We start from the raw sequence: 25,596 nt of genomic DNA on the forward strand, positions 1-25,596 counted from the left end.
TTCTCATTGTCGTACTCTTGATGGGTCATTCTCTTCAATTTGAAGAAAACCAAAGCAAAGAATTGGTTATTCTCTGCCAGTCGAAATCATGGCAGAAATTTTTAGATACTGAGAAAAGAATCTTATTCTATTTTATATATCTGAGTGGTATCTAAACACTCCTATGAAAGAGAACATATAGAGTAAGTCATGTTGGTTTCTGGCTACCCCATTAGCCACAGTCCTCCTGTACCTCTCTTCCATCAAAGAGGACACAGGCATGACCCTCTATTATCCAGATCACATAAAATGAGAATGAATTTAAGGAATACCATAACTCGCACCCTCATAAACATTGGGCTCTTTGTTGCTGAGTTCAGCATCACTGGACTGAATTATTCTCAATACTAGACTCCTGGCAGTCACAGCAAGTAATTAGAACTGGGTCATCAGATGCAGTGGACTCCTCTTGTTTCTGTTTCTCTTCCTCTGAACTCACCTGTCACTACAGACATTGCTGCAGCCAGCTCCTCTGGTCACCTCATGTAAGTTTCACCAATTTTCTCTCACTTTCTGACCTTGGTAGTTTTTCTGCTACCACCTTGAAGGACCCCTTGAGACCCTGCCACACTTCCACACTTGTGTAGCCTAGAAATGCAAGAGAGTTAATGCCAGAGGGAAAGTCTTCATCAGTGGAGAATGGGAGCCGGTGGATAAATGCCCCCACGCATCCCCTGGATGGTCCACTCAGGCATAGGCAACGCCGATTATCAACGTCTCAGTTGCCCACAGCAGTGACTAACTCAAGAATGCATCCTTGTGCCGGCTTTCTCGCTGTCCCTGCTTCACTTGCCACTGTCCTCCACTTCAATTCCTGGGATCCCTTCCTCAGATGAAGTCTGTAAAAAGTTTTTGCTTCTTGAGAATACCAGACTATGCAAACCATATTCTAACTGGTGAAACGTGAGTCAATTTTATTTAAAAAAGAAATAAACTGACTGTCATTTTGTTATGCTTATTTTACAGTCTCTCCCTCAAGAAATCCATAAAAGACAAACATATGGCATGATAAATTGTCCTTTACATTTCTTCATTGCCTGAAAGAAAATATTGTCATGTAGATTAATTTCATCTTGAATTAATTGGCTTCATGTTTGCATTTTAAAAAATAATCTATAGATGTTTGAATATTTCCACTTGATTTTATTGTTGAAAATTTAAAGTAAACATAACATTCCAACTTATCTTTTAATTAATTTAACTTTATATCTGGCTTTACATTTATTCCTCTTTAATATATTAGCTTATTTTTATACTTGGGACTTGTTTTTTAAGAATTCTATGAGATGATTTTGATAGAACCTGATGTCAAGCTTCCCAGAATTGTCCTGCCCTCTTGGAAATTGTGGTCATTTATGCATGTCCTGTCCTCGTTATACTTTAAAACAAAAAGGAGGCATCTGAGATGCCTCAGTAAAATCAAGACAGGTTTCCTGTCTGCTGTTGCTTTCTGGTCTCTGGGAGTCCATGGAAATGGGAGTTAGAGTCCATGGAAATAGGTTAGCAATCATGCTATTATTCCTTCAGTGGCCATTTGTGATGAGAGCCTTGCAAATAGGTAACAAATATATATATATATATATATATATAAATATATAATCCCAAAGGTTAGTATTAGAATATTGCTCCTGCCCATCTGACCTGTGAAAACAAGTGTTTCTGTACCTGTTTCATCACTTCACCCTTGTGCACTCCCGTCTTCATCATTCAGCAGCTATCTCCATTCTCGTCCCATTACTGCACCTAGGATATATTTTCAATGTGGTGCTAGATATCACCTGCCCAGAGACCTGGCTACCACAATCTTTTACTTAGCCAGGGGTGTCTAGGCAGAAAGACAAAGGGTGTAAAGGGATGGTTTGTTTCACAGGGCCATGGAAAAGTCACCTTTTGTCACCTACAACCACTTGCTTTTTTCTTTGAAAGAATGTCTTAGTGCCTGGAGAGGACTCTTTAGTAACATGAAGAAAGGATAGGTCCTCTTGGTTTTTTTTTGTTGTTGTTGTTGTTGTTGTTCTAATAACCCACTCACCTTTTAGAACAGTCTTAAAGTTTCAAGCCTAGTGCTTTATAACTTGCTATCTAATGCTTTTGTAATGGAAAGTAACTTTTACATGATTCCAAAGGAAAAGGAAGTGGCCTCTTTAAGAAGTAAGCTTGTGATAACTTGTGATCCGTTAACCCATTACTTCCTTTAAGTGAGTTAGAAGCATACTTCTAACTGTGATCAAGTGGATGTTACTTGGTTCTGCTTTGATAAAAGCTGTTCACAGTCAAGGAGCAGTGGTCATTTAAGATTGAATCAGTGGTAGGCCACAGTGACCTCTAAAATGAAGTAATGAGTCGTTAATGGTCTTAGGAAAATTTTGATAAGGTTACTTATATTCTTTACTTGTGGTAAAGAGTAGAGGACAATCCTTGAACACACTGTGTATATATATATATGCAAACATACACACACACACACACATTGCAACATTTATTTTCTCCATTCATTTACTTATGGGTGTAAGTTAATGTTTGTGATCTAGTATTGTGAAATGACTACTTCCCACATGACAGAAAATCCTTCTAGGCCTTACGGGAAACACCCTCTGTATAGCCAGGGGCAGATTTCTCCATGCTAATCCAGTAGTGATTTGCCCATGTTTATGTCGTAGCTTTGTCTCTACTCTCACAAGTAACTTCAACCTGTCTTCTAGACAATTAAGGATATTGCAGCAGTTTCTGTTTTTAAAGTTCCTGCAGCAGAGTCCTTTGATGAAGACTTTTCTATTATTTAATCTTAGAGCTGTATCATCTCTTGGTATGATCCCAAAGGGAATTTGGGGACCAGAGCAAAAAGAGTGGGCATCAAAAAATAGATTGATTGTAAGGCGGCATTTTTCATGATATGCAGTCTGGGTTTGAATATCCTTTCTGCCTTTTATTACCTGTGTGACCTGAGATATTTTACTTGTCATTTTTCTCATCTTTAAAATGAAGATAAGAGCAGTGTCTTTCTCACCGGGTTAGTGTGACGCAGCAGGGAGAGAAGACATGTAAATATGTTAGCACAATACCTGGCCCATAACCAGAGCTGAATAAACACTGGTTATTATAATAGAAATTCCTCCCTCTGTCATGTCTTGGGAATATACAATTTTGGCCAAGTCTCTTAACTGCTCTAATCTCTGATTCTTCTCTAATCTGTAAAATGAAAGAAATAGATTAGTCTAGATGTCCTATAAAATCTTTTTCAGCTCCAATTTTCTACGAATCAAAATAATTCTGTAATTTAACAGCAGAAACAGTCCTCACCAAATACTCTCCATACTCTTCTACAGTTTTCAGCATTGTAATTAGGTTGGAACTGCATAACTAGTTCTGGCCAATGGAAATGTGAGTGTGTATGAGGTGCTACTATGAGTCCAAGGCAGTTATGAGCCAGTGTGAATTCACTACAATTCTCCTCTCTCTCTCTCTCATTGGTGATATTGGAAGCAAAGAATTTTGAGATACTATTGTTGCAATGTAGAAGCAGCCTGAATCTCTGAGATACCATTGGAGTAAATCTGTCTGGCCTTCATCGGACTGTTATAAGAGCAGGAAATAATTCTTTGTTTTGTTAAGCAAGTGAGATTTTGAAGTTGACTGTCAAAGCAGCCAGCAGTTACTTCTCCTGACTTGTATAGTATTCGAGCTCCTCCCTAATCCATATCTCAATTTTTTATAAAGGTCACTTAAAAAAAAAAAAACAAAGACAAAGAACCTGTTTGTTCTTTGTTTTTTAGTGATTCCTAGGGGAATCACTAAAAATCAGGAGGGAGGGTGAACAAAAGAAAATGTAACGGAAGATTAACATGTGGCTTGAGAGGCATGCATGAAAAACACAGAAGAGGCCAAGAAGCCAACCACGGCATTGTTTTAGTGTAGCTCCAGGCTTTTCTGATACTTTCTTTTTTTATTTTTGTTTTTATTTTTTAATTATACTTTATGTTCTAGGCTTTTCTGATATTTTCTAGATGCTACCCTCTTTCCCACTACCTTGGTTCCAGGTTTATTTCATGGTACTCTCAAGAAATGTTATATCACTGGGCATTGTAAAATTCTCGAAGCCGAATTAATTTTATTATAGTTACACTAATTATCAGAAGAAAAATATTTCACACCAGGGATAAAATAGAAAGGCATGCAATATCTGACTCCCTTACATCATAGGGTTGTTGTAAAAACCAAAATAGATACCAGAGATTGAAAACTGTGAAACGCTATGTATTAAGATGAGGTAGATGCTGTGATGATAGAATAAGAGGTATATTGCAAAGGCACTAGAACTCATGAAAGAGTCTGAATATCTGACATAGGCAACCTATTTTTTTAAAGGGAAGAGCCATGAAAATCAAAATACAAAGCATGGTTAGAGATTCACATAGAAACATAGAAACTACAGAGTACTTATTTCCCTAACTATTCTCTTTCTTTAAAAAAAGTTACTAAACTTAATCTATCAAGAAAAGAAACACCTTCTTCAAAATAATTGAAATTATGAGAGCAGTGAGAGTGGCCTTTCTAAGCAGCTACATGTTTGTACATCTCTATATAGCATAGAGAAAGTGGAATTCTCTGAGTTTCCATCTATATTTTCTTACTTAAGAAACTAAGCTTAGTAGGCGTATATTGACAGCATTTTAAAAAAATAATTATTGACTTAAATGTGAATTTCAAAAATAAATGCTAGTGATTCAGCTCTCTGTGTCATTTATAAGATGGATTTGTCTAAATCATTAATGAGTAGGATGAAATGTCAGAAGAGAGACCACTGCAGCATCAAAAACAAGATAGATAAAAACCTCAGAGGATGACTATTGACCTAATCCAAACAAATTATCTCCTGGTTCCATTGGTTGTTGCCAAGTCTCAGCAAAGTACTTAGAGTAAACATAGCACAAGAGTGGAAAGGGGTCTGCTTGTCTTTCTGTTTGTGATTGTTCAACCGAATGAATGATAGAAATGTGAGCTGATCTCTGCCGACTGCACGGAAGTCATCAGATTACTGACGTCAATGCTATAAATGCTCTAGGCCCTTACAAGATAAAAAGAAAAGTAACATTGTGACTCGGAAAGAGAATGAGGCTTTGAGATAATAGATCAGGTCACTGAGGCAGAACTAAGACTTTACTGCACCAACAGTCACCATTTAATGATGCCTCCTTGGACCTCCAGAGAGTGGGTTTTCTCAATCATATGAGAACTTGGTGTATAAGATGAAAAGGCACTTAGCAGTACTGCATCATATCCAAAGAACAATGATCCTCATGTTCTCTGAGCCTTTGAGCTCGGTACATTGTGTAATTTACAGGAGACTTGCTATTCCAAAGTCTGGCCAACAGTTGGCCTTTCATCTCATATTGATATACTGACTAGATGATGCTAGAAATAAAAAAGACAAAACCCATTGTAATAGTTTCCAGTGACTATAGTTTTGTTTGTTTGTTTGTTTGTTTATTTGAGACAGGGTCTCCCTCTGCTGCCCAGGCTAGAGTGCAGTGGCACTATCATTGCTCATTGCAGGACTCAGGTTAAATGTAACTAACCACCAAGTGGATTCCTCACTATCGATACACTAAATAGCTTTTTGGCTTTTCACCCAGTGTCTAGCAATCAGTGGAGGAATTACTACCAACAGGGATAGAGGACGGGGAAAGGGAGAAGGGAGTGAGACGAGTGAAGTGTAAGAGCTAGAGAATAGAGGGAGAAGGTAAAGAACCAAGGAGCACCAGTACTTGCATTTCAATAATTTGGTTTGCTGACTACAAACTTCCTGAGTGGAGGAGGGAAGGCCTGTAGCAAGTCAGATATACCTCTCTCCCCAAACAAACACCAAACACACACACAAACACATGCACACACACACACCACATACACACTCAAAGAACATTTAAAAAGTATCTCAGCTTGGCCAGGCATAGTTGCTCACACCTGTAATCCCAGCACTTTGGGAGGCCGAGGTGGGTTGATTACCTGAGGTCAGAAGTTCAGGACCAGCCTGGCCAACATGGTGAAAGCCCATCTCTACTAAAAATATAAAAATTAGCTGGACATGGTGGTGAGCACATGTAATCCTAGCTACTCAGGAGGCTGAGACAGGAGAATTGCTTGAACCCAGGAGGCGGAGGTTGCAGTGAGCCTAGATGGCACCATTGCACTTTAGCCTGGGCAACAAGAGCGAAACTCCGTATCAAAAAAAAAAAAAAAAAAAAAGAAAGAAAAAGAAAAAAAAGAAAAGAAAAGAAGAGAAAAAAAGTATCTCAGCTCTATCTGTAGGAAACTCAATCTTTTCAAGCCACAAAAAGATTCTCGTAGATTAAGACCCCAAATCTGTTCAGTATCAAATGTGATCATATTGCTTGATACTTTGATGTGAAATATAGGATGATTGGATAGGACTCAGTTGTATTTCCACTATACCCAACATACTTACAATTTCTTTGCTTACTATTTTTTGTTAAGTCCATAGTTTTCTTCTGGATTTAATTTCCTTCCTACTGAATTACATCAATTAGTAGTTCGTAAAGCAATGATCCATGAGTAGTGAAACATTTTAGATTTCTTTCTTATTTTATTTTTCTTTTTCGAGATAAGCTCTTGCTTTGTCGCCCAGGCTGGAGTGCAGTGGTGCAACCTCTGCCTCCCGGGTTCAAGAGATTCTCCTGGGATCACAGGCATGTGCCACCATGCCTGGCTAATTTTTGTATTTCTAGTAAAGACAGGTTTTCATCATGTTGGCCAGGCTGGTATGGAATTTCTAACCTCAGGTGATCCACCCATCTTGATCTCCCAAAGCACTGGGATTACAGACCTGAGTCACCACACCAGACCAACTTTTTAGATTTCTGAGTTGTCTTTATTTTAATTCTTCAATGGTAGATTAGATGGATACAGAGTTTGTAGTAATAGTTTATTTCCCTCAGCACTTTAAAGATGTTTCACTATTTTTGGCATCCATTGTCACTGAATAAAAATTTTTTGTAGTCCAAATATTCCTTTAAAAGCAACATGATTTTTCTCTCAGCATTTGCAGTGTTTTTTGTTTGTTTGTTTATTTGTTTTTTGTCTAGTATGTGAGTTCAGTATGAACTCCTTCAGTCTGGGGCTTTTGATCTCTCCTAAATTATGGAAAATAATTAGCCATGATCTTTGTAAATACCTTCTTTTTCCCATATGTTATATTCTTTATTTTTGGAACTCCACTAGACACAAGCTAGGGCTTCTCAAACTATATTTCTCTTTCATATTCTCTATCTCTTGGTGTTTCTGTGCTGAATTCAGAGTGATTTTTCTCAGATTAATCTTCTAATTCATTAATTTATTCTTTGATGTATATAGTCTACTGCTGATACACTATTGATCTTTTGGGTAGAAGTTTTATTTTATTTTATTTTATTTTTTTTTTGAGGCGGAGTCTCGCTCTGTCGCCCAGGCTGGAGTGCAGTGGCACGATCTCGGCTCACTGCAAGCTCTGCCTCCCAGGTTCCCACCATTCTCCTGCCTCACCCTCCCGAGTAGCTGGGACTACAGGCGCCGCCACCACGCCCGATTAATTTTTTTGTATTTTTAGTGGAGACGGGGTTTCATTGTGTTAGCCAGGATGGTCTCGATCTCCTGACCTCGTGATCCGCCCGTCTCGGCCTCCCAAAGTGCTGGGATTACAGGCTTGAGCCACCGCGCCCGGCCGGGTAGAAGTTTTATTAAGATGTAATTCATATACCATACATATCTTTCATTTAAATACTATAAGTCAATGGTTTTTAGCATATTCTGAGTTCTACAAGCATCACCAAAATTTTAGAGCATTTTCATCATGCCATAAAAATCCATATTCTTTTTAGCTATCCTTTCAAATCCTCCCAGCCCTAAGTAACTACCAATCTACTTCTGTTTCTTTGGATTTGACTATTCTAGACATTTCATATGACTGGAATTATACCATATATGGTCATTTGTGACTAGCTTCTTTCATTTAATAAAATGCTTTCAACATTTATCCACATAGTGTGCATGATGTATCAGTACTTCATTCCTTTATATTGCCCAGTAATATTCCATTGTATGGCTATACCTCACAGTTTTTATCCACTCATCAGTTGATGAACATTTGGGTTGTTTTTACTTTTGGCTGTTATAAATAATGCTGCTACAATTATTCATGTACAACCTTTTTGTTTGGATATATGTTCTCATTTCTTATGAATAGGATTGCTGGGTCATAAGATAACTGTATGTTCAAATTTTTGAGGAACTTCAGGATGTTTTCCAAAGTGGTTGTACCATTTTACATTCTACCAGCAGTAATATAATGGTCTTAATTCCTTCACATCCTCACCAACACTTATAATTATCTTTTTATTATAGTCATCCTAATGAACGTAAAGTGGTGTCTTATTGTGTTTTTGACTTACCATTTGTATATCTTCTTTGCAGAAAGGTCTTTTCAGATCCTTTACCATTTTTTAAATTGTACTGTTTTTCTCTTTATTATTGAGTTGTGAGAGTTCTTTACATATTCTGAATACAGTCCCTTATTAGCTGTGACTTGCAAATATTTTCTCCCACTAAGTAAGTCATCTTTTCACTTTCTTGATGGTGCCCTCTGCAGCACAAAAGTTTGTTTTGATTAAGTCAATTGTTTTATTTTTTCTTTTGTTATTTGTGCTTTTGGTGACATATTTAAAGTATCATTGCCAAATCCAAGGTAATGAAGAATTATGCCTATATTTTCTTCTAACAGGGTTAGAGGTTTTGCTCTTGATTTTAAGTCTATAATCCACTTTTACTTAATTTTTATATATGATGTGAAGTAGGGGTCCAACTTCAATTTTTGCTGGTGGATAACTAGTTGTACCAGTATTATTTATTGAAAAGACGATTCCTTCCCCTACTTGTTTTAGCAGTTGTCAAGAGTGAATTGACTGCCAGTGTGAGAATTTATTCTTAGACTCTAAATTCCAGTCCATTGATCCACATGTCCACCCTTCTTGCAGTACCACACTGTTTTGATTATTGTAGCTTTGTATGAACTTTTGAAATTGGAAAGCATTAGTCCTCCGAATTTGTTCATTTTCAAGATTATTTTAGTTATTCTGGCTTTCTTCAATTTTTTAAATGAATTTTAAAGTCAGCTTGTCAGTTTTTGCAAAGAAACCAGGTGGAGTATTGAAAGGGACTGTGTTAAATCTATAAGCCAATTTGGGGACTATTGCCATTTTACCAACGTTAAGTCTTCTGATTCATGTACATAGGATATCTTTTCACTTATTTTAGTCTTCATTATTTTCAACAACATCTTTTCAGGCTTCAGAGTAGCTTAAGTTTTGCTAATTTTGCTCATTTTTTCAGAACCAACTCTTAATTTCATTGATTTTTCTGTATTTTTAAATTCTCTATTTCATTCATTTCTGTCCTAATCTTTACTGTATCCTTTCTTATTCTTGCTTTAGGATTAGTTTGCCCTTTTTTTTGCAGTGTCTTAAAGTGGAAGGTGAGGTGATTGATTTGTAATATTTCTTCTTCTTCAGTATATCCTTTAGCTGTAATCTGTAACTTTTGGTAGGTGGTATCTTCATTTTCATTTATATGTAAGTATTTTCTAATTTTCTCTTTTATTTCCTATTTAACCCATTGATTTTTTAGGAGTATGTTGTTTAATTTCCACACAATCATAGATTTCCTCAATTTCTTTCTCTTGCAGGTCTCTAGCTCATTATGGTTGGAGAACATATTCTGTATGATTGCAATTCTTTCTAATTTAATGAGACCTGTCTTATAACTAGCTTATGATCTATCTTTGATAATGTTCTATATGAACTTGAGAAAAGTGTATATTCTGTTGTTGCATAGAATGTTCTACAGATATCTGTTAGGTCTGGTTAGTTTATAGTGTTCAAATCTTATATTGCCTTGTTGATCTTCTACCTATAATTGTGACTGCCAATTCATGAAACTTCTTAAACTTCAAATTATAGCTTTTCCTAAAAGATAGCTTGTGAAGATAGTTGTGAAAAAGATTTTTTTTCACAACTCAATCTAATGAATGAAAATAAGCCAGACCCCAAACTCATACAATTAGATGGTTGAATATTGATTCAAACCATCCTAGACCTTCAAGGTCAGGCACCTACTGCATATGCTGGATTATGTATATACAAATCCAGAATCCAAAGTCTGAGAGGAGGATTAAAAAATGTCACCCTCTGACAGTGCTCCTCATCAAAATCGTCACATAATGAAATCAGGTAGTCTCCTGCAGAGCTAGCCTTCACTATTTCTCTTTCAAGTGAGTTTGTGAGCCACTTCACTAATCAGACTAAGGTGCATCCACATCTAACTAAAGGACTGGATAACTTATTCAAAATATTTTCACCACAAATGTAACTTTTTAAAAAAGTTTACTTCATCTGTGCCCGTCATGTCAGTGGACTCTTCAAATGATTTTGTTTACCAAGCAAAATGCATATGTATTAAGCAATAAACAATTTGTTCTGCCTATATTATCACTAGTTTTTGGTCAGTGTTAATCCAGATCACAAATGATTTATTAGCAGCAAAGTTTATGATAGTAGTATTATGAAATCATATAAATGGCTATCAAGATTATAAGGTTACTAATAAACAAGATTAAGTAATAATCTCATCCCTTAGAACATGGAACTCTTGGTTGCTCAGTATTGGCCACCATGGAGGCAGGATTCCACCTGTTAAAGTCAAACACCATAACTCCTTGACTTGTGCTCCAAGAGTTACTTATGGCTCAGTGCTCTTGTCTCAGGAATTCCTATGATATCATCAATGGCCAAATTAAATTATAGCAACCTGGTCTTAGTAAAAGGGGAAAGACACACTGTTTAGAAGCTCTTATCATCTCCATGGTTCCCAAACTGTGTGCCAAGGCACTCTAGATTACTGCAACAAGTTCATAAGGACAGTACAAGATATTTTAAATTTTCTAGGAAAACATAACAACATCTCTCAGATACTATATAAACTATTACTATTAAGTCATTTGGATGTAAATATTTGATCAACAGAACTGTTAGGAATGTCTTTGGGCCTAGGAACACCATGAAAAAAATTACTGAATTACTGTGACCTGGGAAAGTTTTACAGCCTCTGAATTATTTATTAGTTTTCCCCTACAGCCTTATTAAGGAGAGTGGGATGGATTTCATTAGGCTTTCTGAAGTATTAAAAGGAGCTCCAATAACTTTTCTGGCCTTGTGAGCCCCAAGTTGGTAACTGGTGGACTAAGGTGTCACCAAAATCTCATCAATACAACAAAAATGTGTGTTACTGATAAGTGCATTCTTCATGGTGATATCAAGACAATACAGCACCTCCTGCTCTTGGCCACATTTCCCAGAAAAAAAGCTTTTCTAGAGGTAGAGAATGAGCAAAGAGAGCAATTAACTTGTTGTGTCACATTTGGAGAGACAGGTCCTTCTTTCCACAAAAACTAACTAAGTATCTACAGTGGGTCAAACCCAGGTTTACAAAACAAACAAGCCCCGCCTAACATTCTAAAATCTAAATGCTTAGTATAATGCCAGGTAGTAGTAAATGCCAAGAGGAAAAATAAAACAGATTGATAGGCTCCATGGAGTGACGTATGTTGCTTTAAACAGAATTGTCAGGGAAAGCTTTCAATGAGGTGATATTTAAGCAGAGACCCAAATGAAAAGGGAAAGAGCCAATTAAATATAGTTGTTTTGCCCCCAGGGGTAGCGGGGTGAAAGATCCAAAACTGTCTCGATTTCTCTTTATAATATCAACACAAATTTATTTTAAAATAATGACTTTTCTTCTAGCACATTCACATAGATGCACATCTTAGTTTCACAAAACCCAATGAAGCTGGTATTCTTGTCATTATTACCTTCATTTTTGAGCTGAGGAAACTAAAGTACAGAAGACTAGGCAGGTGCCCCAGAGTCTCTCAGCCAACTGTAAAGGAAGGTAGAATAGAACTCCAGGCCCCCATCTCCAAGTCTGGGCCCCTTACCAGCAGCTACAGAAGAAAATGCACAACTACTGTCCTCTCAATATGAAGAATACAGCCTGAGCCTCTATGGCATAGTGTGACATACAATGAATTTTTTGGTTTAGAAAGCATGACTTGCCTACATTGTTAAGGGGGAAAACCTCTTGAAGAATCTCTCTTTGACCATATTAAACAAAGAAAAGAAAGGTTTGAGCAACCTTGGCCTCTGGTATGTGTGCTCCTAGCATCCTCCTGCCTGATGTTCCGTGGCTCTGCAGAGCACAGAACTCATTAGCTGTCTTTAAGCTCTTGCTAACTTTAAGCTCTTGCTAACTCTTCCCTTCTTCCCTCCTCTCCTCTCCCTCTCTCCCTCCCTCCCTCCCTCCTTCCCTCCTTCTACCAAATGCTTATTGAAAGTTCACAATTCATCATCCACTATTCTGGGTTCTTACTATCCAGCACTAAATAAAAAACACATGGCACCTGCCAACTTGGAGCTTACAGAATAGCAAACTACAGTCATTTGTAAACAAAAAAAAACCCAAGTGTGATAAACATTAAATGCTTGTGCAGCAAACCTGGACCAAATTGAGAGATAAATGTTTAATCAATGAATCAATGTTTGAATGAATAAAGAAATAAAGAGATGAATTGACTGGCCTTTCAGATTTTACATAGCAGGATGATTATATTTTTCATCCAATTCCCATTCTCTCTTCCTATATTGGTGGGAGTGAAAAATGTTGAGGAAGAATCAGGCACAGTCTGTCAGTCAAAAAACTTCATAGGAAAATCAATTAAGTAGCTCAAAAACATTTCTGTACTTTCAAGGAGGAAAAAAAGCAGCTGCCTGATGATATTTTTTAATTGAATGCAGAAGCTATTACCTACAAGAACCTTTAATTTATTCTTAACCAGTCAATCGAAAACAATTTAAGCAAAGCGAAATCTGTTTTCTTCTAAGTTGCAACTGAGCTGAGAGCTGTCATGCCAAGTTTCACGCAGTGTGAATTTCAGCAGCTGAATGATAAACCCCAGTAAAAGTAACCTTTTTCTAGAATGCCAGCAGGACTGCTTTAACCAAACTTATGCTACTAGGCAACAATCTAAGAAAACCAATATTCTATTGTTAATTACCCATCTAAAAGGCTAGAGAGGAAATTACAGAAAGAAACAATCTCTGAATAATTCCCCCATTATCCTTATTCTGAATCTTCCCTTATCCACAATGAACATAGAAGTTTCAGAAATCCCAAATTTCATAAATGTGGAGAAATTGAGGGATTGCCTCCATAAAGGAATGAGCTTAGCAGTTCCATGAAAGGTTTTACCCCCATATAGTAATTCACAAACATAATGAGAGAAAGTGACAGAGATGGAAGGCTGAAGTGGTGGGAGCCACAAGCCCCAAATTGATGTCAATACCATCAGCCACATGGCAATCTGGTCCCTCTACTGGTTCATTCATGCACCAATTACAGGTGAACAAGACAGAAAAGCATACAGTCTTATGTTGGGGTCATATGTGAAATAGGTAATAAACAAACAAAGAAGATAATTAATGATAATTGCACCTGAAGAAAATTCCCACAGTTACACGGTAAAGAGTAACTTGGGAGCCTTATCAATTAGGTGGTCAAGAAAGGTCTCTCAGAGTGTTCTTCTGGTGTAAAGTTTAACATGTTATAAATGTTCTGTGTTCTTTTTAAATTAGGACTGACCATTGCCCTGTCATATTAGCTGATGTAGATTTCCCAACAACTAGAAGCTTACTCTCTTTTCCAGCCAACTCATTTTAAGTCTGTGGAAAGGTAAAGGGGGAAGGGAATGGAAGGAAGTTTTAACGTGATGGCTGAAATGAGCCAACACAAGGATACAAGGAGAAAATTCACTGCTTCTCTTTGACCATGGAGCAGGCAAAGATGCCCTAGGAAGGCGTTTTAAAAGGCAAGCAAGAACATTAAAGAAAAAATTAGACTTCATCAAAATTAAAAGCTACTGCTCATCAAAAGACACCATTAAGAAGTAAAAAGTCAAACCACAGACTGGGAGAAAATATCGAATATATATCCAAAATACTATATATGCATATATGTGTGTGGTGTGTGTGTGTGTGTGTATATATATGCATATGTGCATATATACAAGACTGCGTATATACATACATGTATGTGTATCATATATAATTAGATACATGTAGGTAAATAAAGAACTCTCACATATTAATAATAAAAAGACACAGGAGGCTGAAGTGGGAGGAGTTTAAAGCTACAGTGAGCCATGATCGCACCACTCTGCTACAGCCTAGGTGACAGAGTGAGACTCTGTCTCTATAAATAAACAAATAAATAAAAGAAGACAAACAGCACAATTTAAAAATAGACAAAAAGTTGAACAGGAACTTCACAAGAAGGCATATATAAATGGTCAATAAGCACATGAAAAATGTGCATCATGAGTCATCTAAGTTACCAATTAAAACCACAGTGAGGTATTTCCTCACACCCACTAGAATGGCTAACATTTAAAAGACTGACCAAACCAAGTGTTGACATGGATGTGGAAAAACTATCATACACTGCTGGTGTACACACAAAAACTTATACATAAATGTTCATAAAAGCTTTATTTATAACAGCTAAAAATGAGAAACAGTCTTATGGCCCATCACAAGTGAATGGATAAACAAGTTGTGTTATATCCATACAGTGGAATACTACTCAGCAATAAAATGATGAACCACCAATACACAGAACATGAATGAATTACAAAAACATGCAAAGAGGCTACTCAGGAGGTTGAGTGGGGAGGATCACTTGAGCCCAGGACTTTCAGGATGCAGTGAGCCATAATCACACTACTGCACTACAGTGAGACTCTGTCTCTAAACAAAAAATAAACAAACAAAAGCTTCAGACACAAAAGTACATTGTATATGGCACCATTTATATAACATTCTAGAGATAAGGAAATATAATCTACCATGACAAAAAGACCATTCATTGCCCGGACCAGAGATTCGGAGAGGATTAACTGCAAAGGGGCATGAGAGAATTTTGCAGAGTGATGGAAATATTCTAAATAATAACTATGGTGATAGTCACAGAGATGTATGCATTTGCCAAAACTCATAAAAATGTACATTTTAAAGGAGCACATTTTATTGTATGTAAATAATAAAACTGATTTTAAGTCAATAAGTTGATTTTTTAAAAACTGGCTTATTTCAACAAATAGTCTTAATATTTGCTCATAGCACTGTTACATGTGTGTCATTCATTAGACCAAGATTTGAGATTAGAAAGCTAGGCAGATAACCATAGTACCAAAATATTTACTGACACAGTTTTACTAAATTTACCATACCGGTGTTGAAAAATGCTCTGTGAAAAAATAAGTCTCCATGGTCTAGTTGATTGTAGAAAGACTGAATATTCTATCTATAGAGTTCATATATTCTTAGATGTTTAGCTACATAAATTTTTTTCAATTTTTAAAAATCATCTTTAAAAATTTTTAGCATATTTCTAAAAATGTATAAGCTATCATCAATTCTTACAAGGAAGAAGATAGGTGTGGGAAATTTAAAAGATGGCTATGAATTCTTATTTTTAAGCCGTATTTTAAGTTCAAGGGCACATGTGCAGGTTTGTTACACAGGTAAACTTGTGTCACAGGGGTTTATCGTACAGATTATTTTGTTGCCCATGTATTAAGCCTCATACCCATTAGTTATTTTTCCTGATTCTCTCTCTTCTCCCACCCTCCACCCTCTGATAGGCCCCAGTGTGTGTTGTCCCCCTCTATATGTCCATGTGTTTGCATCATTTAGCTCCCACTTATAAGTGAGAATGTGCAATATCTAGTTTTCTGTTCTGGCGTTAATTTGCTAAAGATAATGGCCTCCAGTTCCATCCATGTCCCTGCAAAGGACATGATCTCGTTCTTTTTTATAGCTACATAGTATTCCATGGTTTACATGTACCACATTTTCTTTATCCAGCCTATCACTGATAGGCATTTAGGTTGATTCCATGTCTTTGCTATTGTGAATAGTCCTGCAATGAACATATGTATGTATGTGTCTTCACAGTAGAATGATTTATATTCCCTTGGGTATATACTCAGTAATGGGATTGCTGAGTTGAATAGTATTTCCATAGTATTTCTGTTGTGGGAAGTCGGGGACCCCAAACAGAGGGACCTGCTGAAGCTGCAGCAGAACATAAATTGTGAAGATTTCATGAACATTTATTAGTTCCCAAAATTAATACTTTTATAATTTCTTATGCCTGTCTTTACTGCAATCTTTGAACATAAATTGTGAAGATTTCATGGACATTTATCACTTCCCCATTCAATACTCTTACTTCTATGCCTGTCTTTACTTTAATCTCTTAATCCCGTCATCTTCATAAGCTGAGGCTGTATGTCGACTCAGGACCCTGTGATGATTGCGTTAACCGCACAAATTGTAAAACATGTGTGTTTGAACAATATGAAATCTGAGCACCCTAAAAAAAAACCCAGGATAACAGCAATTTTCAGGGAACAAGGGAGATAACCCTAAGGTCTGGCTGCCTGCGGAGCCAGGCAGAACAGAGTCATATTTCTCTTCTTGTAAAAAGTGAACAGGAGAAATATTGCTGAATTCTTTTCCCAGCAAGAAATAATCCTAGGAAAGGAATGCATTCCCAGGGGGAGGTCTCTAACATGGCCACTCTGGGAGTGTCTGTCTTATGCAGTTGAAGATAAGGGATGAAATACACCCTGGTCTCCTGCAGCGCCCTCAGGCTTGCTAGGATTAGGAAATTCCAGCCTGGCGAATTCTAGTTAAACCGGTTGTCTGCTCTCAAACCCTGTTTCCTGTTAAGATGTTTATCAAGACAATACATGCCCAGTGGGACGTGAAACCTCATCAGTAATTCTAATTTCACCCTCACCTTGTGATCTTGTTCTGCCCCTTGCCTTCTAATCTTTTATTGCCCTATGAAGCATGTGATCTCTGTGACCCACTCCCTATGCGTACACTCCTCCCTTTTGAAATTCCTAATAAAAACTTGCTGGTTTTGTGGCTCAGGCGGGCATCAAGGAACTTGCTGACATGTGATGTCACCCCTGGAGGCCAAGCTCTAAAATTTCTCTCTTTGTACTCTTTCTCTTTATTTGTCAGACTGGCTGACACTTAGGGAAAATAGAAAAGAACCTATGTTGAAATATTGGGAGTTGGTTCTCCCGATATATTTCTGTTTAAGTCTTTGAGGAATTGCCACACTGTCTTCCGCAATGGTTGAACTAATTTACATTCCCACCAAAAATGTATAAGCATTCGTTTTTCCCCCTGCAAACTCCCCAGCATCTGTTACTTTTTGACTTTTTAATAATAGCCATGCTGACTGGTGTGAGATGGTATCTCATGGTGGTTTTGATTTGCATTTCTCTAATGGTCAGTGACATTTAGCATTTTCTCATATGATTGTTGGCTGTAACTATGTCTTCTTTTGAAAAGTGTCTGTTCCTGTCCTTTACTCACTTTTTAATGGGGCTGTTTTTCTTGTAAGTTTGTTTATGTTCCTCGTAAATGCTGGATATTAGACCTTTGTCATATGCATAGTTTTCAAAACTCTTCTCCCATTCCATAGGTTACCTGATCACTCTGTTGATAGTTTCTTTTGCCGTGCAGCAGCTCTTTAGATTTACCAAGTTTTGCTCTTGTTGCAATTGCTATTGGCATCTTTGTCATGAAATCTTCGCGTGTACCTATGTTCTGAATGGTATTACCTGAGTTGTCTTCCAGGGTTTTTATAGTTTGGGGTTTTACATTTAAGTCCTCAATCCATCTTGACTTAATTTTGGTATATGTTATAAGAAAGGGGTCTAGTTTCAACTCTTCTGTATATGGCTAGCCAGTTATCCCAGCACAATTTATTGAAAAGGGCGTTCTTTCCCCATTGCTTATTTTTGTCAGGCTTTTTGAAGATCAGATAGTTGTAAGTGTGGCCTTATTTCTGGGTTATTTATTTTGTTCCATTGTTCTATGTGTTTGTTTTTGTACCAGTACCATGCCATTTTGGTTACTGTAGCCCTGTAGTATAGTTTGAAGTCATGTAGTGTGATGCCTCCAGCTTTGTTCTTTTTACTTAGGATTGCTTTGACTATTCGGGCTCTTTTTGGTTACATATTAATTTTAACATAGTTTTTTCTGGATCTGTGAAGAGTCTCAATTGTAGTTTAATTGGAATAGTATTTAATCTGTAAATCACTTTGGTCACTATGATCATTTTTACAATATTGATTCTTCCTATCCACAATCATGGAATGTTTTTTCATTTGTTTGTGTCATCTCTGATTTCCTGGAGCAGTGGTTTGTAGTTCTCCTAGCAGAAATCATTCTCCTCCCTAGTTAGCTGTATTCCTAGGCTTACTCTTTTTGTGGCCGTTGTGAATGGGTTTCTGTTCCTGATTTGGCTCTTGGCTTGACTGCTGTTGGTGTATAGGAATGCTAGTGATTTTTGCACATTGATTTTTGTATTTTGGGGCTTTGCTAAAGTTGTTTATCAGCTTAAGAAGGTTTTAGGCTGAGACTATAGGGTTTTTCTAAATATAGGATCATGTCATCTGCAAACAGGGATAGTTTGACTTCCTCTCTTTCTATTTGGATGCCCTTTATTTATTTTTCTTGCCTGATTGCCCAGGCCAGGACTTCCAATGCTATATTGCTATGTTGAATATGAGTGGTTAGAAAGGGTATCCTTTTCTTGTGCTCATTTTCGAGGGAATGTTTCCAGCTTTTGCCCATTCAGTATGATGTTGGTTTGTCATAGATGGCTCTTTTTATTTTGAGCTGTGTTCCTTCAATATCTACTTTATTGACAGCTTTTAACCTGAATGGATATTGAATTTTGTAGAAAGTGTTTTCTGCACCTATTAAGATAACTGTGTGGTATTTTTTTTGTTTTTTTGATGGAGTTTCACTCTGGTTGTCCAGGCTGGAGTGTAGTGGGGCAATCTCAGCTCACCGCAACCTCTGCCTCCTGGGTTCAAGCGATTCTCCTGCCTCAGCCTCCTGAGTAGCTGGGACTAGAGGTGTGTGCCACCACGCCCAGCTAATTTTTGTATTTTTAGTAGAGACGGGGTTTCACCATGTTGGCTGAGCTGGTCACAAACTCCTGACCTCAGGTGATCAACCCACCTTGATCCCCAAAGTGCTGGGATTGCAGGTGTGAGGCACCATGCCCGGCCCCATGTGGTTTTTGTCTTTGGTTCTGCTTATGTGATGAATCACATTTATTGATTTGCATATGCTGAACCAACCTTGCATCTTAGGGATAAAGCCTCCTTGATCATGGTGGATAGACTTTTAGATGTGCTGCTGGATTTGGTTTGCCAGTGTTTTGTTGAGAATTTTTGCATTGATGTTCATCAAAAATATTGGCCTGAAGTTTTCTTTTTTTGTTGTTGTTGTATCTTTGTCAGGTTTTGGTATCAGGATGATGATGACCTCGTAGAACAAGTTAAGGAAGAATTCCTTGTCCTCAATTTTTTTGGAATAGTTTCAGTAGGAATGATATCAGCTCTTTTTTGTACATCTTTTGTACAGCTGTGAATCTGTCTGGTCCCAGCTTTTTTTTTTTTTCTTTTTTCTTTTTTTTTTTGTGGGTAGACTATTTATTACTGACTCAATTTCAGAGCTCACTATTTGTGTGTTTGGGGATCAATTTCTTCCTGGGTCAGTCTTGGGAAGGTGTATGCGTTCAGGAATTTATCTACTTCTAGATTTTCTAGTTTATGTGCATAGAGGTGTTCGTAAGATTCTCTGATGGTTGTTTGTATTTCTGTGGGGTCAGTGGTAATATCCCCTCATCATTTCTGATTGTGTTCATTTAAATCTTCTCTCTTTTCTTCTTTATTAGTCTAGCTAGCAATCTATTCTACTGTGGTTGTTTTTTTTTTTTTTTTTTTTTTTCAAAAACTAGATCCTGGATCTGTTAATTATTGAAGGACTTTTCGTGTTTCTATCTCTTTCAGTTAAGCTGTAATTTTGGTTATTTCTTGGCTTCTGCTAGCTTTGGGATTTGTTTGCTCTTGGTTCTCTAGTTCTTTTAGTTGTAATGTTAGATTGTTAACTTGAGATCATTCTAACTTTTTGATGTGAGCATTTAGTGCTACAAATGTTCCTCTTAACTCTGCCTTATCTGTGTCCCAGAAATTCTAGTATGTTGTATATTTGTTCTCATTAGTTTCAAAGAACTTCTTAATTTCTTCCTTAATTTCATTATTTACCTAGAAGTCACTCAGGAGCAGGTTATTCAATTTCCATGTAATTATATGGTTTTGAGTGAATTTCTTAGTCTTGATTTCTAATTTGATTGCACTGTGGTCTGAGAGATTGTTATGATTTCAGTTCTTTTGCATTTGCTGAGGAGTGTTTTGCTTCTGATTATGTGTTCAACTTTATATGCCATGTGGCGATGAGAAGAATGTATATTACGTTGTTTTGGTATGGAGAGTTCTGTAGATATCTATTAGATCCATTTGATCCAGTGCTGAATTCAGGTACTGAATATCTTTGTTAATATTCTGTTTTGATAATCTCCTTAATATTGTCAGGTATTATATTAGTATTTAATATTGTGAGGTGTTAAATTCTCCCACTATTATTGTGTGGGGGTCTAATTCTCTTTGAAGGTCTCTAGACACTTGTTTTATTAATCTGGGTACTCCTGTTGGGTGCACATATATTTAGGATAGTTAGATCTTCTTGTTGAATTGAACCATTTACCATTATGTAATGTTCTTCTTTGTCTTTTAGGATGTTTGTTAGTTTAAAGTCTGTTTTGTCAGAAACTAGGATTGCAACCCCTGCTTTCTTCTGTTTTCCATTTGCTTGGTAGATTTTTCTTCATCTCTTTATTTTGAGACAACATGTGTCACTGCATGTGAGATGAGTCTCTTGAAAACAGCATACCAATGGGTCTGGGTTCTTTATCCAGCTTGCCACTCTCTGTTTTTTACTTGGGGGCATTTAGCCCATTTACATTCAAGGTTAGTATTGACATACATGACATATCCTGTCATCATAGTGTTAGCTGGTTATTTTGCAGACTTGTATGTGTGAATGCTTTATAGTGTCACTGGTCTGTGTACTTCAGTGTGTTTTTGTAGTGGCTGTTGACAGTCTTTCCTTTCGATATTTAGTGCTTCCTTCAGGAGCTTTTGCAGGGCAGGTCTGGTGGTACCAAATTTGCTCAGCATTTGCTTGTCTGAAAATGATCTTATTTCTCCTTTGCTTATGAAGCTTAGTTTGGCTGGATATGAAATTCTGGGTTGGAATTTGTTTTCCTTAAGAATGTTGAACATTGGCCTCTGATTTCTTCAGACTTGTGGGGTTTCAGCTGAGAGGTCCACTGTTAGTCTGATGGGCTTCCCTTTGTAGGTGACTAACCTTTCTCTCTTGCTGCCTTTAAAATTTTTCTTGGGCCAGGCGTGGTGGTTCACGCCTGTAATCCCAGCACTTTCGGAGGCCGAGACAGGTGGATCATGAGGTCAGGAGATTGAGACCATCCAGGCCGACATGGTGAAACACCATCTCTACTAAAAATACAAAAAACATTAGCCAGGCATAGTGGTGGGCCTCTGTAGTCCCAGCTACTCGGGAGGCTGAGGCAGAAGAATGGCGAGAACCCAGGAGGTGGAGCTTGCAGTGAGACGAGATCGTGCCACTGCACTCCAGCCTGGGCAACTGAGCGAGACTCTGTCTCACAAAAAAATAAAATAAAATAAAATAAAATAAAATAAAATAAAATTTTTCTTTCACTTTGATCTTGAAGAATCTGATGATTATGTGTCTTGTGGATCATTTTGTTGTGAAGTATCTTACTGGAGTTCTCTGAATTTCCTGAATTTGAATGTTTACCTCTCAAGCTAGGTGGGGAAGTTCTCATGGATAATAGCCTGAAATATGTCTCCCAAATTGGTTCTATTCTCCCCATCTCCTTCAGGGACACAAGTGAGTTTCAGATTCTGTCTCTTTACTCAGTCTCTTTACTGAGTCTATTTCTCAGAGCTTTTGTTCTTTCCTTTTTTTCTTTTTTCTCTATTCTTATCTGATTGTCTTATTTCAGAAAACCATTCTTTAGGCTCTTAGATTCATTCATCCACTTGTTATATTCAGTTTGGGAAATGCTAAATTAATTTACGAATGTCAATCTGGAGAGGGAAATTTCCAAGTCAATTCTACTTGGTTTTTAATTATCAATATATATTTTAAATCTCAAAAAGGCTGATTTAATATGTGCATTTTTCACATGTATTTGAGCATGGTATTTTTTTTTTCAGCAGCATTTTACAGAATTGATATTCTATTATATTTTCTTCCAGAAATAGTTTTCTATGGTTTGCTGTATGCTTAAAAACAACTTGGTCAAATGTCAAAAACAGAATTGTCAAATTTTCAAGTAACACAAACTAATTTTGAAAACAAAGTTCGTCAATATGAATTTGAATTCATTAATATCTGGACAGGCAAGGTTAATTAAATATAAAAAACTTTTATTCGCTTTGAAAAATCAATTAGTTAAGTGTATATGTTTTTTGAGGAACAGGGAAAACCAGGCATTGGAGTTTGCATTGACAATAAACTCAGCCAAAAGTATAATGTTACTGCATCAAAAGCCAGTTCAACTCTGATCTACACTATTAAGAGAATCATGTCAAAAACAGTAAGAAGAAAGAGAATGTAGCTAAGCACCATTATAAATCTACAAGATGCTGGAAAGTCTGGGGATGGTATCAAAGGAAACGGGTAAAAGTTTGGGGAAAAGTATACACAGGCATAATGGTACTGGCCTCCAAATATGTGGGAGAAATTTCATGGAATGTAATTCAAGCATCTTAATTGCCAGCTTCTAAGCCTATTTTTTAAAGCTGTGGTTGTACCTAACTAGAGCTGTCTTATTCAAATGGGAAATTTATTCACAAAATCCACAAGTGGTGGGTGGATAAGGCTTAGCAAAGATGAAGGGAACTCTGAGACAGGGCAGCCAGAAGTCCAGCAGAGCCACACATAGGAGCCATATGGTCCCCACCGCTACCTTCCTCCAATGTCACTAATGATGAATGAACAGACCTGCCCTCAGGTTCTTGCAGCTGCAGTACTCACTTAAAATTCAAATCTGATCAAGGAGTTGGATCAGGTCAGGTATCTGACCCTGGCTATAGGAGGGAATGAAGAAAAGAGAAATCCCTGTGTCTTTTATGGGAGGCAAACACTTCCTCTTCCAAGACAAAACACAACAGGGGTGTTCCCAAAAGGAAATCGGGGCACAATTTGCAAGCTAGAAGTTTGGCTATGAGATAGCCAAAATTACTAAATGTTAGATGAAGAAACTAGAAGGGGCTAAATTTATTTCAAGTTCTTCCAGAGAGCAGAACTAGAAAAACAAGAGACAGGTAGAGTGAAGTCAATGTTTTAGCATAAAGAAATAATAACAATTCTTTCTGCGCCAAGAGGAAATAAAGTTCCTTACTATACAGGGAGCACTATGTCACCTGAAGTATCCCAGCGGCAATGAGAGGGTTGTTGGTTTGGGATGCTGTAAGGATGTCCTACTTGGAGAAGGAGTTTATGCTAAATGAACTCTAATCAAAGATACTTCCTCAATAAGGGAAATGCAACAATTATTCAGATTCATTCTGTGAGAATTTTAAAATCAATAATGAGCAACCAAGGAGATTTGAAAAGTGGAATGTACCCTAGAGGTCATCTAGAACAATAAAATTTTTGTCAATATGGAAGCTGAGATGTAGGGAGATGAAATAATTTTCCCCCAAAGGCCTTCAGTGAGTAAATATCAAAAGAAATGTAAAACAGGATTCCTATGTCCTCAACTCATACTTCTCTGCTACAAAATACTGCTTCTTTTTTTAAACTGAATAGTTGCGCTTACTGACAGATGTAAAAAACTTAGAAAAACTTATAAAACTAGAAAGAAATCTCCAAATCTATCCATTGTTAACAGAATGATCATGAACACAGGAAAGCATGGTCATATGGGGGAGGGGGATGTGGCCAAAATGGGAGAAGGAGATGAGACTAAAAATTCATTCAAACCAAAAGGAATTTATTTTTCTGATGTGGCCTCTAAATTACCAACATGTCCTTTGTTTTGATGCTAACCTTTTCTGGTAATTAAAGTTTGGGTGTTAAAGAAAAAACAATGCCTTAAAGTACTAGCAAGACCTCAGGAAAATGTCACTGTGGAGGCAAATTATTTTCATCTGCTTAGTAAACTTTTTGATTGATGAAAAATCAATACTTCACCAATTCTTCTTGCAGGTATTGCTTGTCTGATATGTCTCCTGTGTCATCTGGATACAACCGTTTAAACAGCATTTTAATGAGAAAAATCGCCTATGGCTGACCTGGAACTGCCTCAAATGAATTCGTAGCTGATAAGATGCTTGCTTGAAATGTTCTTTGAAGGACAAATCCATTATTCGTTGCCACTTATTTCAAGGTTCTTGGAGAAATTAGCTTAATTATTCCTTGCCAAAATAAAGCAAATGTTCCTTTTTTGAGAAAGAAGGGGAAGTGCTATTATTCACTGGGTTTGAGCAATCTTTCATAAATCAGCATACTGAAGTTGGTGGATTAGACCATTAGACACCTTTCTCTGAAAGATAGATTACAATATATTAATTCTTCTTCCTCAAGGTAGAGGCAGAAGAAAAATATGAGTTTCCGTAAAGGCTGTGTCAAAATATTGAGATAAAATGTAGAAATCTCAGTCATTCAGAGATGTCCTAAACATGTCTAATATCTCTGTGGCCTCCTATCTCCTTTCAAATTGATGCAGGGTATAGATTTTTCCAACTGCATCCTGAAATACCATATCCGTTAGCAGCCAAGGAAGGATTAGCATAACTCAGAAGCACTCATTTAAAAGAAAATCAAAAGAAAAATAAGAAAGAAGAAGAAAGGACAGGGAAAAATCGGCCATCCAAAAATTAAATCCCTGCACCACTATTACTATCTTCTCCATACAATTTCTGGGTTCTTTCTCTTATAGTAACTTAATGGTCCTCTGTGCTGTTGCTCAGCTCCTCCAGTGGGAATGTTCCATCCTCTCAGAGCACAAATCCTACCATCTAGCCGATTCTAGACGTTTTCATGACAGCCTGTTTACCACCCCATAATCGCAAAGGTAAGAGAGGCTATCACGGCTCCTTCTTAGCTAGTTCAGTTTTCTTTGAATGAAGTTTACACCAAACAAATTTTCATCGAGCCTTGTGAGCAACCAAAGTCTTTCTCGCTTGAATCAATTTACCTTTAGGGGTTGGTAAATGGAATTTATTTACCTTTATTTAGATTCCCAATGTTTCAAGAGGGAATGCTTGTAAAGAACTAACTCTGGAAACCATCTGAGAGGAACACTCTGTGCACAGCACTTTTCAAAATAATAGCATGGCAGGTTTCCCAATTCACAGCCACAACATCCTGTGGAATCAGCTGAGCTTTTTAAAAAGCTAACCACCAGTTT

At 37.1% G+C, this 25,596-nt stretch overlaps 1 long non-coding RNA gene across 1 annotated transcript; it reads left to right on the forward strand.

Annotated features, from left to right (window-relative positions):
- The first annotated feature begins 422 nt into the window (after nucleotides 1-422).
- On the forward strand, nucleotides 423-24,641 carry LOC135969905 (uncharacterized). Its single transcript, XR_010585259.1, has 2 exons — nucleotides 423-524; nucleotides 24,393-24,641. It is a non-coding gene; the product is annotated as an uncharacterized lncRNA (long non-coding RNA).
- Nucleotides 24,642-25,596: the final 955 nt, after the last annotated feature.

This window comes from Macaca fascicularis, chromosome 3 (genome assembly GCF_037993035.2).
Source record: "Macaca fascicularis isolate 582-1 chromosome 3, T2T-MFA8v1.1".
NCBI classification, from domain to species: Eukaryota; Metazoa; Chordata; class Mammalia; order Primates; family Cercopithecidae; genus Macaca; species Macaca fascicularis.